Below are 13,367 nucleotides of genomic sequence, written 5' to 3'. Positions count from 1 at the left end.
CTTATTGTTGTAGCTGTACAGATTCTTGGATGTTTTTAACCATTCATAGGGATATTAATCTGTGGTTATTTTTACAAATATATTATTAAAATGTGTTTAGTATACCACTCTTGGTATAGTATGTCCATTTTGAGGCTGTATTAGGATTACATATATATATATATATATATATATATATATACACATATATCAGTCAGTTCAGTTCAGTCGCTCAGTCGTGTCTGACTCTTTGCGACCCCATGAACTGTAGCATGCCAGACTTCCCTATCCATCACCAACTCCCAGAGCTTGCTCAAACTCAGGTCCATCAATTGAGTGATGCCATCCAACCATCTCATCCTCTGTCTTCCCCTTCTCCTCCTGCCTTCAGTATTTCCCAGCATTAGTCTTTTCCAGTGAGTCAATTCTTCACATCAGGTAGCCAAAGAATTGAAGTTTCAGCTTCAGCATCAGTCCTTTCAATGAATATTCAGGACTGATTTATTTAGGATTGACTGGTTTGAGCTCCTTGCAGTCCAAGGGACTCTCCAGAGATACATGGGTTAGAATAAATATTTATTGTGCTTATGCTGCCCTCTAGTGGAGAAATAGAAGAATGCTTATGATTGCAATTTATAAAATCCAGATGTATTCTCGCATATATATGTGTATGAATAAATATTTACTGTGCTTTTGCCGCCCTCTCGTGGAGAAACAGAAGAATACTTATCAATGTAATTTATAGAATCCAGATGTATTCTACACATGTTGGAACAGATACTGTATAGCTTTATTAAAAATTGATACATGCTCATAACAGAAAACATAAAGTTGCCAGAAAAATACAAAGAAAGAAAAAAAAAATCACCCATGATGTCACTTTACCATTGGCTCAGAATTCCGAGTTCCTGTGATGGGAAGATGAGGGCATGCTTCTTCCTTTAGTATAAAATCACCTTTTCTGTTATTTGAATGCTAACATACAATTTGGTTTTGATACTTGATTCTTGCTTTGTTTGATTATCTTTAAGCATTTACTTTTACAAATACCTAGTAATTGGATCCCATGATTAGAGACTGTTTGCTTCAATATTTTTTCTTTTTTTTTTTTTTCCATTTTTGCTATGATTAAAAAATGTTGAATATCTTGGCTATGGTAAAGAGTGTTGCAATGAAGATTGGAGTGCATGTATCTTTTGGAATTAAGGTTTTCTCCAGGAATATGCCCACCAGTGAGGTGCTGGGTCATATGGTAATTCTTTTTTTTTTTAGTTTTAAAGGCGCTGCCCCACTGTTCACCATAGTGGCTCTACCAGTTTACATGCCGACTGACAGTGCAAGAAGTTTACCTTTTCTGCACACACTCTCCAGAAATTATTGTTTGTAGATTTTTGGATGATGACTCTTCTGACTGATGTGAAGTAATACCTCAATTTAGTTTTGATGTGAATTTCTCAAATAATTAGTGATGTTGAGCATCTTTTCATGTGTTTTTTGGCCATCTGCATGTCTTATTTGGAAAAAAATGTCTATTTAGATCTGCCTGTTTTTTTATTGAGTTTTGTTTTGTTTTGTTTTTATACTGGCCTACATGAGCTGTTTGTATATTTTGGAGAACAATACCTCAGTAAGTATCGAGGTTCATGAGATTGTACAGGAGTCAGTGACCAAGATCATCTCCAAGTAAAAGAAATGCAAAAAGCTAAAATGGTTCTCTGAAGGGGCCTTAAAATAGCTGAGAAAAGAGAAGCTAAAGGCAAAGGAGAAAAGGAAAGATATGCCCATTTGAATGCAGAGTTCCAAAGAATAGCAAGGAGAGATAAGAAACCCTTCCCCTTGCTACCACTTCTCTTTCTGTGCACCGTTTAACGTTGTTTATAACGTTTTATACTGTTGCACAATGACATAACATGAGGGAGTTCTGAGAAGGAACACCTCTTGCTTCTGAGGAAGCTGTAATCCTCCTGAGATGCTGCCTGCCCTCACCTTTTCATGATCTTGTCCTGCAGCTTTATTGACTCTGGTGCACTGCTTTGATGGTCATTTTTTTGATTGTCCAGAAGGTCTAGCAGTTTCTGGTTTCAACTGCTTAAGTTGTTCCCTCTTTACCTAGTTCTCCCCCTCTGCAAGGATTTTTGCTTCCAGGTCCTTAAAGGAGCATTCCTGGGTTGTCAAATTACCAAGAGGTTTATTGTGCTTTTTAAAACGATTTCCACATATTGCAAAGAGGCAGAGAAAGAACTGACAAGTTTTCTAAAGTAAACCTTCTAAAGCAAAGGGAGGGGTGAAAGCGTGCTCTCACTTTACAATGGGGATAATTAAACCTTTTTTCTTATGTCACTTTGTATTTGCCCTCCAATATCCTAACATGAGATACCACGTCCCCCCAGGTGTCTGTCCCCTGCAAATTGTGATTGTCCCACCCTGGCCAAACTCAGGCCACAGGGAACTTCCTTCAGTGGAACTTGTGCCAAAGGTACTGCAAGGAAAAGGAATAAGTAGGAGCCATTGTTCACCCTCCAGCTCGCTTATATTTTACCAATACCTGTGCCCTTGTGGCGAGTTCTCTGTGGTCATTTGCAGTAGGGAATATAACCAGTGGCCTTGTTTACAGATGGTTTCAGTTGCTATGCTGATCGCATCAGTCTTGGCAAGTGGAAGATGTACTGTTCTACTCTGTCAGAGGGGAATAGAAAATTGTGTAAAATATTTTCAATTTGTAAAATTTTGTTTCTCAATAAAATGTGTATGATGGAAAAGCTCCCACTTGTAGATGTTATTATTTGTGATAACTCCAAGCATGATTGATAAAGATGTGGCTCTGTGTGTGCATCACATCAGGTACGGAGTTGGACTCTGGGCTCAGTAATCTGGGGCATTGATGATGGTGTGGGGTGGCAAGGTGAGGGATCTCCAGGCCAGAATTGAAGTTCTCCCTTTGTTAAGGTAAGAAGGATGGTAGGTAATCTGACATCTTCCTAGGTGAAGTGATCCTTCTGGCCACTTCATGAGGATGACAGATACATGCCTGGATATTGTGTGGTGGGGGAGGGGGGTATCTCCTACTCCTGCTAAGGGTAAGGATATGAGGACTGGCCCAGCATGGTTCTGGAGAACATCAGAAGTAATGGGAACAAAAATCTGGAAGCACACAATAAGTTCCTGGTCCATTTTGTATTAGAATCCAGTCCCTTGAGTATTAGGGATTTTTCAATATGTAACACTCATTACCAGAGTATGAATGGACAGAATCAAAAAGGTAACTGAATGGCAGAATTGTTTTGCGCTTAAAAAAAAAAAAACTCTACACACATTGTATAAAATTTCTAATAGTAAATTTACAAACCCTTTGTAGAGCAGCCTGCAGACAACATTTTATGAAATAGCCATTCAATTGACAGCATGGTGCAGGAATACTAATTCCAGAGAACGTTAAGATAACTCTCAATCTGCCTAATGAAACTAGGCAGAGGGGGGAGCATCCAGGAGTTGGGCAGGCAGGCAAGTTGGGTGGGCCACAGGCCCACACCTGACCCCAGGTAGGGATGCCTGGAGGTGGGGTTATGCCAGGCCCTCAAAGGGAAGAACCAGAAGGATGGCCCATGCAGGCAGATCCCCCAGGACATCTGGAAGCCAGTCCTAAGCCAGGTGATGAAGGGCTCAGGCCAGAGCCTGGCTCACACAGACAGGGTTGAGGCCTGGCCCAGGGGCCCTTGGAGGGCTCCACTAGGGGCTGCCAATCCCTTGGGGCCTCCCTGAGCAGCTGCTGGAACTCAAGATGTATCTGCCAGTTAGATTCAAGCACTCCTGGAGGCGTTCAGGGAGGTGGTCATTCCACTCCTCCAGGTGGTACAGGCAGGTGTTGACCTGGCCCAACATGGCGTTGATGGCTGCCTGTACTGCTTCTCGGGTGAAGTCGTTGTCTTTGCCTTCCGTGTGGATATCCATAGGCACACCCTGTTCCACGTGGCCTCCAGACAAGTGGGCTCCTGCACCCACATGGCTAATGCGGCAGTAGAGTGTGTGGCGGCACATTGGGCGCAAAGACGGCTGAGGCAGGGAGGGTGGAGGGAGGTCGTTAAAACCTTGTGTTCACTGAAATCGTCCTTCTGGGGAAAAGAAAGCAAGACTGTTATGGTCTGTCCTGATTGAAGATGTGCCCGCTGAGTGGTGGGCTCGGGTCTCTCCCAGATTATTCATAAAGATCTTATAGGCTGTGGCTCTCAGCAAACTCACCTCTTCCCACCCCGGTCTAGGGGTCCCCCAAAGCTGCAACATGTGACCTCCTGCCCAAGGGGTTCCTCAGGATAAGGTTGTAGAAATCCTCTGTACTGTCATCACAGCTGGAATTTACTTATTTATCTCAGTATTATGACCTACTGCAGCAGCAGCAGCAGCAGCAGCAGCAGCATGTTAAAGAATGACTTATCCATTAAGATGTGAGCTACCCGACTTAGCTATGCAAGTCCAAGTCAGCAGCTGGGAGAGAAACAGGCTGAGATTGCAGGGGTGGGGGGGAGGGTCCCTCTTCTCATCTGTACTCTGAATACAGGATTGGCAGGTACTAATTAAATAATCAATTGACAATTTTTTTGTGTTTTGTAGAACAAGGGATTTCGGACCTGGGGAAGACTTGAGAGGAGTGTGCATAATTTTTTCCACTTATTGAGGGTGCTTTATTGGCCAGGTTATATGTGTCTCCCTCATAACTATTGCTGTGGGGATAAATATGATGCTGAAAGAGCATCTATGCAAAACACTGGCTATCCTGGCACTAAGGAGTATGGTCTCACTGCACAGGCATGTGCATGTAGCAGTTGACATAACTCCTGGACCATGTGTGCACTTTTGGAACTCTGTTATTTTGGTGATCAAGAATCTCTTAAATCAGTAACACTCAGTGTTCCCCTCCCCCATCAACCCCACCACCACCACCACCACACACAGACTCAGAGCAGGGGGTCCCTGCCTCTTTCTACCCTCCTTTTTCCTTAAATGTGGTGTCAACTTGGAGATGAATGACTGGGTGACAGGAATCCTATAGGAAAAAGGGATGAGTAGGGGCCTGCCCATACTGGGTTCCTTTTCTGCTTTTTGTTCTGGTTCTTTCTCCCACCCCAGGTATGCCAAGACTAGAAAGGCATGGAGCACCTTTCTGCCAAGATTTTGGGAGTGACTGGAGGTCATCTCATGTCATTAAGGATGGTTCTCCAGGCATTCAGGGATTCTGGTGAGGCCTGCAGCAAGGGTGGACTCAGACTGGAGAGGCTGTGAATATCTTGGAAGGCCCTAGGGCACAAGTCTCCTCCAGACACAAGCAAATGCAAGCTAGTCTGTGCCTTGCTTCCTGTGCTGGTGTCCTCTCAGCCTTCCTCCTCTTTCCTTTTTTTTTTTTTTCTGTTTCTATATCCCTCCAGCGATTGATCTATCCATCTATCTGTATCCCAGGGATACAAGCTAGGGACACAGGCTACAATTGCATGCTAGTCTCTTGCCACAGTGTCACAGACAAGAAGGTCCGGTTCCTGCTATGTGTGGTCTGAGTTTCTCTGCTGATTCATACAAGTGAACTGGGTCAACTTTGGGCAGCCATTACACTTCCAGATGTTCGGTTTACTCGGTGACTGACCCAAGTCCCAGAAAATGACCCACCACAATTTCTACACCCTGGCCCAGCCCTATGCTTTTGGCAGCATGGAACCCATCAAATGAGGGGAAAAAGGAGGGTGGCAACTCTGACATTAACCATCCATATTTAGGCTGAACTTCACAGGTTAAGGGCACAGTCCTCAGCCAGAATGCCATCAGTTCAGAAACCAGGCACATGTCTGGGTTTACCAGGGACACTCTCACACTGACCAACTGATAGATGGGCCAAGGTCTTGATCAGACAATCTACAGAGGATAGTTACAGAAGTGTAGTGAACATTTAATATCATTTTCACTCAAATGTTATTCAGTCTGCCCTCAAATATTATTCAAACACATACAAACCAGAGAAATTAAGACACGGCTTTCCCCGATAAGATGTACAATGATGGCTGGGAAATCTAACACTCAGAATGCAGGAAAACAGGTACTTTTATTCCATTCGTGGGTGGATTAAGTTTAGGAGACATCTTTTGTAGGAGGTTTGCACATATTGTATAAAGTTGAGAATGTAAATGACTTGTTTGTGTGTGTGTGTGTGTGTGTATGTGTGTCTGTGTGTGTGCATGTGCATGCTGATGGAGACCAGTTCAGTGGGGACACTCAAAGCCTGGGCAGAGTGAAGAGCATCCAGGATTTGGGCAGAGAGGCAAGTTGGGTGGGTCACAGGCCAACATCTGACCCCAGGAGGGGATGCCAGGAGGTGGGGGCATGCCAAACATGCAAAAGGGAAGTAGCAGGAGGATGACCTAGGCAGGTAGATCCCCTAGGACATCTGGAGGCCAGTCCTAAGCTAGGTGGTGAGGGCTCAGGCTAGACCCTGGCTCATCCAGGCAGGCAGGGTAGAGGCCTGACTCGGGGGCCCTAGGAGGGCTCCACTAGGGGCTGCCAATCACTTGGGGCCTCCCTGAGCAGCTGTTGGATCTCAAGATGGCCCGCCAGTTGGATTCAAGCACTCTTGGAGGCAACCAGGGAGGTGGTCATTCCTCTCTTCCTGGTGGTCCAGGCAGGCGTTGACCTGGTCCAACATGTGGTTGATGATTGGGTACACTGCCTGTCTGGCTATGCCATTGTCCTGGCCTTTGGCACCCACATCCACAACCCTGTTCCATGTGGCAGCAGAAACGGTGGGCTCGTGCACGTGCAAGACTCACATGATGTTTGAGCGAGGCCACGATGGGTTCTCAGTCTCCCTTTTTCTGCTGACCCTCTGTTTTGATCTGTTCTGCACACTGACACCCAAATGGTACCCAAATCTACCCAAATGGTAGATTTGAAAAGCAAATTGGATCTTAATGGAGTTTACCACATCCAACCCATGTGTCCTTGTTATGGGCCACTTATCTTTTTCCCTTTATCTTTTGCAGTTTATATCATTAACTCTCTTCTCCCATGAGGCCAGAATATGTGTTCTTCCCTGAGAAGGTCATGTTCTTTCACATTCCTGCTCCTGGGCACTTGCTCCTCTTTAATCCTTTAAACTGCCTCCTTTCTTGCTCATGTTCCACATCAACTCTTCTACAACACACATTTCAGCCTGGTGCATCTTTTCTTGACAGATGGGCCTGATACAGTGAACCAAATCTTCAGTACATTTTTGCCAATTCCTCTTATCAGGGCACCACCCACATTGTGCCTTCTAGTAAAACCAATGAGTGGACAAGAGAGTTTATGAAATTCTCACAGGGAAAATCAAATATCATGAGGGCTCTCCTAATGAAAGGTACTATTTCAGTGTCCCCATATGTGTTACTGAATCTTCATATGTATTGTGCTGTATATTGAGCTATATTATACCAGGAGAGACTGAGCTACTAAGCTGATGAATTGGAAACTTATGGTAAAAGTTTTAAGAACAAGACATATAGATGAAGACATGCAAAAGTTAATAAGTCAACAAAGACATTAGCATAGATGAAAGTGATAATTGTGGAACAAAACAACTGGCAAACTGGCCAATATGTTGTAAGATGTGGATTATGTCACATGAATTATAAGTAGAAAAAGAATCAGAGAAAGTAGATTAGTGTTGGTGGATCTAGCATGGGAATGTCTCCAGAAAGGAGGTTGTATTTGACCAGAGACATGCATAGTGATAAGGTGACAGTCTTAGTTGTCCTTACATGAAAGCTTAGTGTGTGTTAGTCACTGGTCTAAATGCTTTTTATGAACTCACTAAGGGTCATGGCAGCCTGATTACATAGTTTTTATTAGGATCCTCACTCTACTGATTAGGAAAGTGAAGTGAAGTCATTCAGTCATGTCTGACTCTTGGCAACACCATGGACTGTAGCCTATCAGGCTCCTCCATCCATGGGATTTTCCAGGCAAGAGTGCTGGAGTGGATTGCCATTTCCTTCTCCAGGGGATCTTCCCAACCCAGAAATCGAACCTGGGCCTCCTGCATTGCAGGCAGACGCTTTAATGTCTGAGCCACCAGGGAAGCCCAGGACTGATTAGGAAACTGAGGCACAAAACAATGAAGGATATTCAGCTGATAGGAGGAATAACTGTGGTATGAATCCCAAGAGCATACCTCAAGCCCATGTACTGTACACAGTAGGTAAAACGTTATTTTCTTCAGACAGACCATGAACGTGGAATGAAATATAAATGAGACGAGAATGAAAGGCAGGACTTTCCTGGTGGTCCAGTGGTTAAAACTCAGTGCTTTCACTGCTGTGGGCCCAGGTTCGGTCCCTGGTCAGAAAACTAAGAACCCATAAGCTGCACAGTTAGGCAAGAGAAAAATAAAATAAAAAGAATGAATGGTGACCACAGATCAAGGAGACACTGGTGATCTGAAAGATAGGACCTGTGTGGTAGTGGTCATTGTATGCCAGGGATTGAGAGGGTCCAGCATGTATCCATCTGCTGATGCCAGTCAGAGGGACAAGCATAGTAACACATGGGAAAGACCTGGCAGATCCTGGGGCAGGATTCACATCAATGGCCCCAGTCTTGCTTGTCTTCCCCCCCTAAGTGGATTAATCATACTTACTGATTACTGAACAAAGCCTGCAAAACTCTCCTGCCCTCTGGATCTTTGTCAGAGTCTCATCTAACAACCCCAGTTCTAGAAGAGCTCACCTGTAAGCTTTCTCTGGGCTTGCAAAGGAGCAGTTAATCTAGTGGAAAAGAAACCCCTCTGGGCCAATATCTGGCTGTTTGTTTCTGGTATCTTAGTTTCCTCACCCATAGTCTTGAACTAATTTTCATATATTTGATTTTGCTGTTTCTTCTGAGTTCTATTTGAGGACTATGAAGCCAAGTCTAACAGCTGCAGCTGGCTGCAATGTTCCAGGTTTATTAGAGTTATTCAAGGAAACAAAACCAATAAGAGACACTTTATATCTACATCTATCTATATATATTGGCTGTTGGTTTAGTCACTAAGTCGTGTCCGACTCTTGTGACCCCATGGACTATAGCCCACTAGGCTCCTATGCCCATGGGATTCTCCAGGCAAGAATACTGGAGTGGGTTGCCATTTCCTTCTCCAGGGGATCTTCCTGATCCAGGAATCAAACCTGGGTCTTCTCCATTGCAGGCAGATTCTCTACCAACTGAGCTATGAAGGAAATTCATACACACACACACACACACACACACATATATATATATGTAAAGGAAATTTATCTTGAGGAGTTTAGTTCCCTATTTATGGAGGCTGAGAAATTCCACAGTGTCCTGCCTACAAGGTATAAAGCCAGGAAAGCCAGTGGTATAATTCAGTCCCAATCTGAAGGCCTGTGAACCAGGGAGGCTGGTGGTGTGAATCCTAGTTGAAAGGAAGGAGAAAATGAGGAGAAATGTTCTATCTCAAGCAGCAAGATAGGAAAAATAGAGAAGAATTCTTCCTTTCTCTGCTTTTTATTCCATTTGGGCCCTCAACAGATTGGATGATGCCTACCCACATTGGGGAAGGCCTTCTATTTTATTAAGTCATCAATTCAAATGCTCATCTCATCCAGAAACACCCTCACGATACAACCAGAAATAATGTTTAATTTGGACGCTCCATGACCAATCAAGTTGGCACATAAAATTAGCCATCACAGTGGTAGGGCAACATCATGGACTGCTGCATAACACTGTGAACACCACGAAGCCTCAAATACCCTCCTAAATTATCTTTCCCATGGAAAGGACAGTGTTAGCATTAGATCATCTTTCCTAGGAGCACTGTGCACTGTGACCATACAGTACAGGACCCAGAGGCTATGTGGTCCACACACCATATAGAGTGTAAATGAGTTAAACACTCAAGGTAGTCAAGCCTAGGAGAGCTGTGCCTTCTTGTTTGTACAACTCACAAATTGAGAGCAGGTGCAGAAATCTCTCAGTAAGAGGCCTTCTGGAAAGAAGTGGGCTTCCAGTCTCAGTTTGGATAACGGTAAAGCTTAGTGACATTTTCAGCCAAGATATGAAATCCTCATATCTTTCTTCCTATAGCAATAGGAGAAATAGCTCTTGTGGTTGGGGTGGGAACATGAATTCAGGAAAAGAGTTAGGGAAGTGATTTATGCCTGGGCCTTGTAGGAAGGACAAGATTTTCACAGATAGAAAAGCAGGAAAGAATATGAAAATCCTGAAAAGGCTGGTACCAATCTTAGCAAGCTTCTAAGCGTTAGCCTGTTGTCAGTGTTCCCTTGTCTTCCCCAAACGTCTGCAACCTGAACTGACTTGCAAAATATCCAAATGCAAACCTTGGGTCCCTCACATCATGCCCAGCCCTGTAATATCTGACCCCAGGGCTCAGAAACAAGTCCTCTGCCTCTTTGCTCTGATATATCTCCATGTCCCTATCTAAAAGGATGAACTCACATTTTGCCTGGAAGGACAAAAAACTTGGAAGGCTTCCTGGAGGGGGTGTAATTGATCTAGGCCTGGGTAAACTGAATATGCACGCTTTCCAAAGTATAAGATAACAAAAGCAAAAGGTATATGCAAAGACCTAAGAAGTAGGCATTGAGGGATGGACACAGATATAGAAAGACATAGAAATAGGAGCAGATATTTCATTACGTCAGCTGGGCCTTGGGAAATGGAAAGTTTCCCACCAGTAGACCTACCTGAGAGGAATGACCAATCTCCCCGTCAATCATTGCAGGCCCACCAATGATTTTCTTGGGAGGCAGGCGTGTGAAAAGTTGTGGAAGAAGCCCTGCTGCTGCTGCTGCTAAGTCACGTCAGTCATGTCCGACTCTGTGCGACCCCATAGACAGCAGCCCACCAGGCTTCCAATGGGATTCTCCAGGCAAGAACACTGGAGTGGGTTGCCATTTCCTTCTCCAATGCGTGAAAGTGAAAAGTGAAAGTGAAATCGCTCAGTCGTGTCCAACTCAGCGCTCCCATGGACTGCAGCCTACCAGGCTCCTTCATCCATGGAAGTTTCCAGGCAAGAGTACTGGAGTGGGTCACCAGTGCTAGCGTGTGCTTAAGCTCCTGACTGTTTGGATTGTCCTGTGGGGCTTCCGTAGACCATTTTCCTCTGTTAGGATTCAATGTGGTGGCTCCCTTTCCTAAGATAGCAAAAGTGTAAATTTTACTAAATTTGTTTGTATTTGGCTGTCTGAGGTGTGATTTGGAGAGTCGGGTAGACGGTGTGTCCTGATGGACACTTTGACGTGTCTGTGGGCACCTGGGTGGATGGCAGAGAAGATCTCTCAGGCACTTTGAGGTTTGGAGTTGGACGTGATTATAATGGCCTGATGAAACTTGAAGAACATTTTCTTTGTTTAAATGTGGATCTTGGAGCCTCCTTCTCAATTATGGTCTTAATGCTTTGTAGTGTTTGCGGCTTAAAATGAGGGAAGGGTGGATGAATTTGGCTGGGTGGGTGGGAGTGACAGTCAGTCAGACTGGTGACCGGCGGCCGCCATGGAGCTGATTCTGCCTTGTATGGTAGGGCGTTTGGGGTGGAGACATCATTGCCGGGCATTGGTTCAAATGTTGATCTTGGCCGTTTTTGTGACCTTTCTTAACCATTGAGGGTATTGCTGTTACTTTCCAATTGAAATGAGAAAGTAAAGCTCTGAGGGAGCACATGTGTTGTTATGACAGCTGACGGCCCTTGGCTGCCTTGGTGTTTTGTGGATAAGGGTGTAAGGTAAGGGAGTTAGAGAAGACGAGGTTCAGCAAAAGAACGAGATTGGCACTTTACAGGAACAGATCACCTTTAATGAGGCAAGAAGGGGCAGCAGTCACATTAGCAAGCTGCTGCGCTTATCCAAGAAAAGAGTAAATATATATAGGCATGTATGTGGAAAGTTACTGTCTTAAGGGGGCCTGTTCTTCTCCAAGGTTGTTCGGAGTAGTTATTTCTTAAATGGCTGGGGCAAGGAATTTTGGAGATAGACCAGAGGCTGGACCAGCTGGGAGCTGGGCGTAATAAACCTTAATGTACATTTTTTTTCTTCAGGTGAGAGAGTTCTTTGTTTTGCATAGACTGGTGGGGAGGACCTGGAGGAGAGTTTTAACTCCAGGCTATTTTGAGCCATGTAACTTTCCTTCATTCCAGACCCTAAGGAATATATACAAAAAGAGAAAGAGAGGTGGGTATCATTAATGTTCAGGGCTTCTTCATGCTGATAAATGAGGGTCAGGGGTTTGTGGTCTGGGAGGAAAGAAGTTCAAAGCCCATAGTGTTGATTTTCTATTCTAGCCATAAGGGTCTCAAGCAAAAGAACAGTCTTGACTTGGTCTCAAGAAATGGCTCAGATTCGGTCTTGGAGGAATCTCTGGAAAAGATTAAACAAACAAGGCCCAAAGGTGAGTAGGAGGATGATAAAAATGAATGGCCTGAGAAGGGGTAAAAGTTATAAAAGGTTTCCTGTAGCCACAGGGTGGAGACATAATCTTCAATGTGTTCAAGCATGGATCCTTGAGGACTGGAGACCCAGATATCTGCTAGAAGTTGTTTCAGGAATAATTGTAGCTGTGAAACTGACAGGCTCATCCATCGCCAATTGGGGCCAGTGGAAACCGTGAGAACTTTAGAGTTGTAGGGCCTGTGTGAGAAACTTGATAAGTATTAGTCTGGCAAGCATTTTCATCATTTGGCTGTATAACCTTTTTTATCTGGGTGATGTGTACCCAAGGGGTGATTTTTTTTATTTTTTTTATTTTGCAGCGGTAGGGGTCAGCAGAATTACCGTGTAGGGTCTCTGCCATTTTGGGGTTAGATCTGAGTGGGACTGAACTGTCATATAGACTTTGTCTCCTATTTGAAGGGATGAGTATGAAAGATTGGGGTGTGGTCGAGGGAGTAAGTTATTCATATGTTGTCAAAGGGCATCTCGTATCTGGACAAGTAAAGGAAAAGGAAGGTGAGAAGGCACTTTGGGACTGTCCTGGGAAGGGGGAAGATCTAAAGGTATTATGGGTCTCCCATACATGGCCTCAAATGGACTGATATTGAAGTGTATTTTTTGGTAAGGCCCGGACCTTTAAGAGTGCTAAAGGGCAGAGTTAATTCAGTCTTGATGAAATTTGATCATTAATTTGTTCAGAGTTTCTTTTAGGACTTGGTTGGCTCTCTCAACCTTTTTGGAAGACGGGGGTTGATAAGGAAAGTGAAACCTCTAAGGAACTGGAAGGGCTTGTGCAATATTTTGGGTGATGTGGGATGTGAACTTGGGCCCATTGTCAGACTGGAGGGAGGAAGTCATTTCAAACCTTGGGAGGATTTCAGTAAGAATAAGCTGAGCCACAGTAGGGGCTCTTTTGTTAGTAGT

The 13,367-nt window shown here is 44.2% G+C and overlaps 1 pseudogene; it reads right to left on the bottom strand.

Moving 5' to 3' along the window:
- Positions 1-3,553: 3,553 nt before the first annotated feature.
- LOC147341117 (bublin coiled-coil protein pseudogene) lies at positions 3,554-4,014 on the bottom strand (annotated as a pseudogene).
- Positions 4,015-13,367: the final 9,353 nt, after the last annotated feature.

This window comes from Bos grunniens, chromosome X (assembly GCF_055505025.1).
Source record: "Bos grunniens cultivar Pamir isolate PY7600 chromosome X, Bosgru_T2T1.0, whole genome shotgun sequence".
Taxonomy (NCBI): Eukaryota; Metazoa; Chordata; class Mammalia; order Artiodactyla; family Bovidae; genus Bos; species Bos grunniens.
This window is presented reverse-complemented; position numbering and strand designations above follow the sequence as displayed.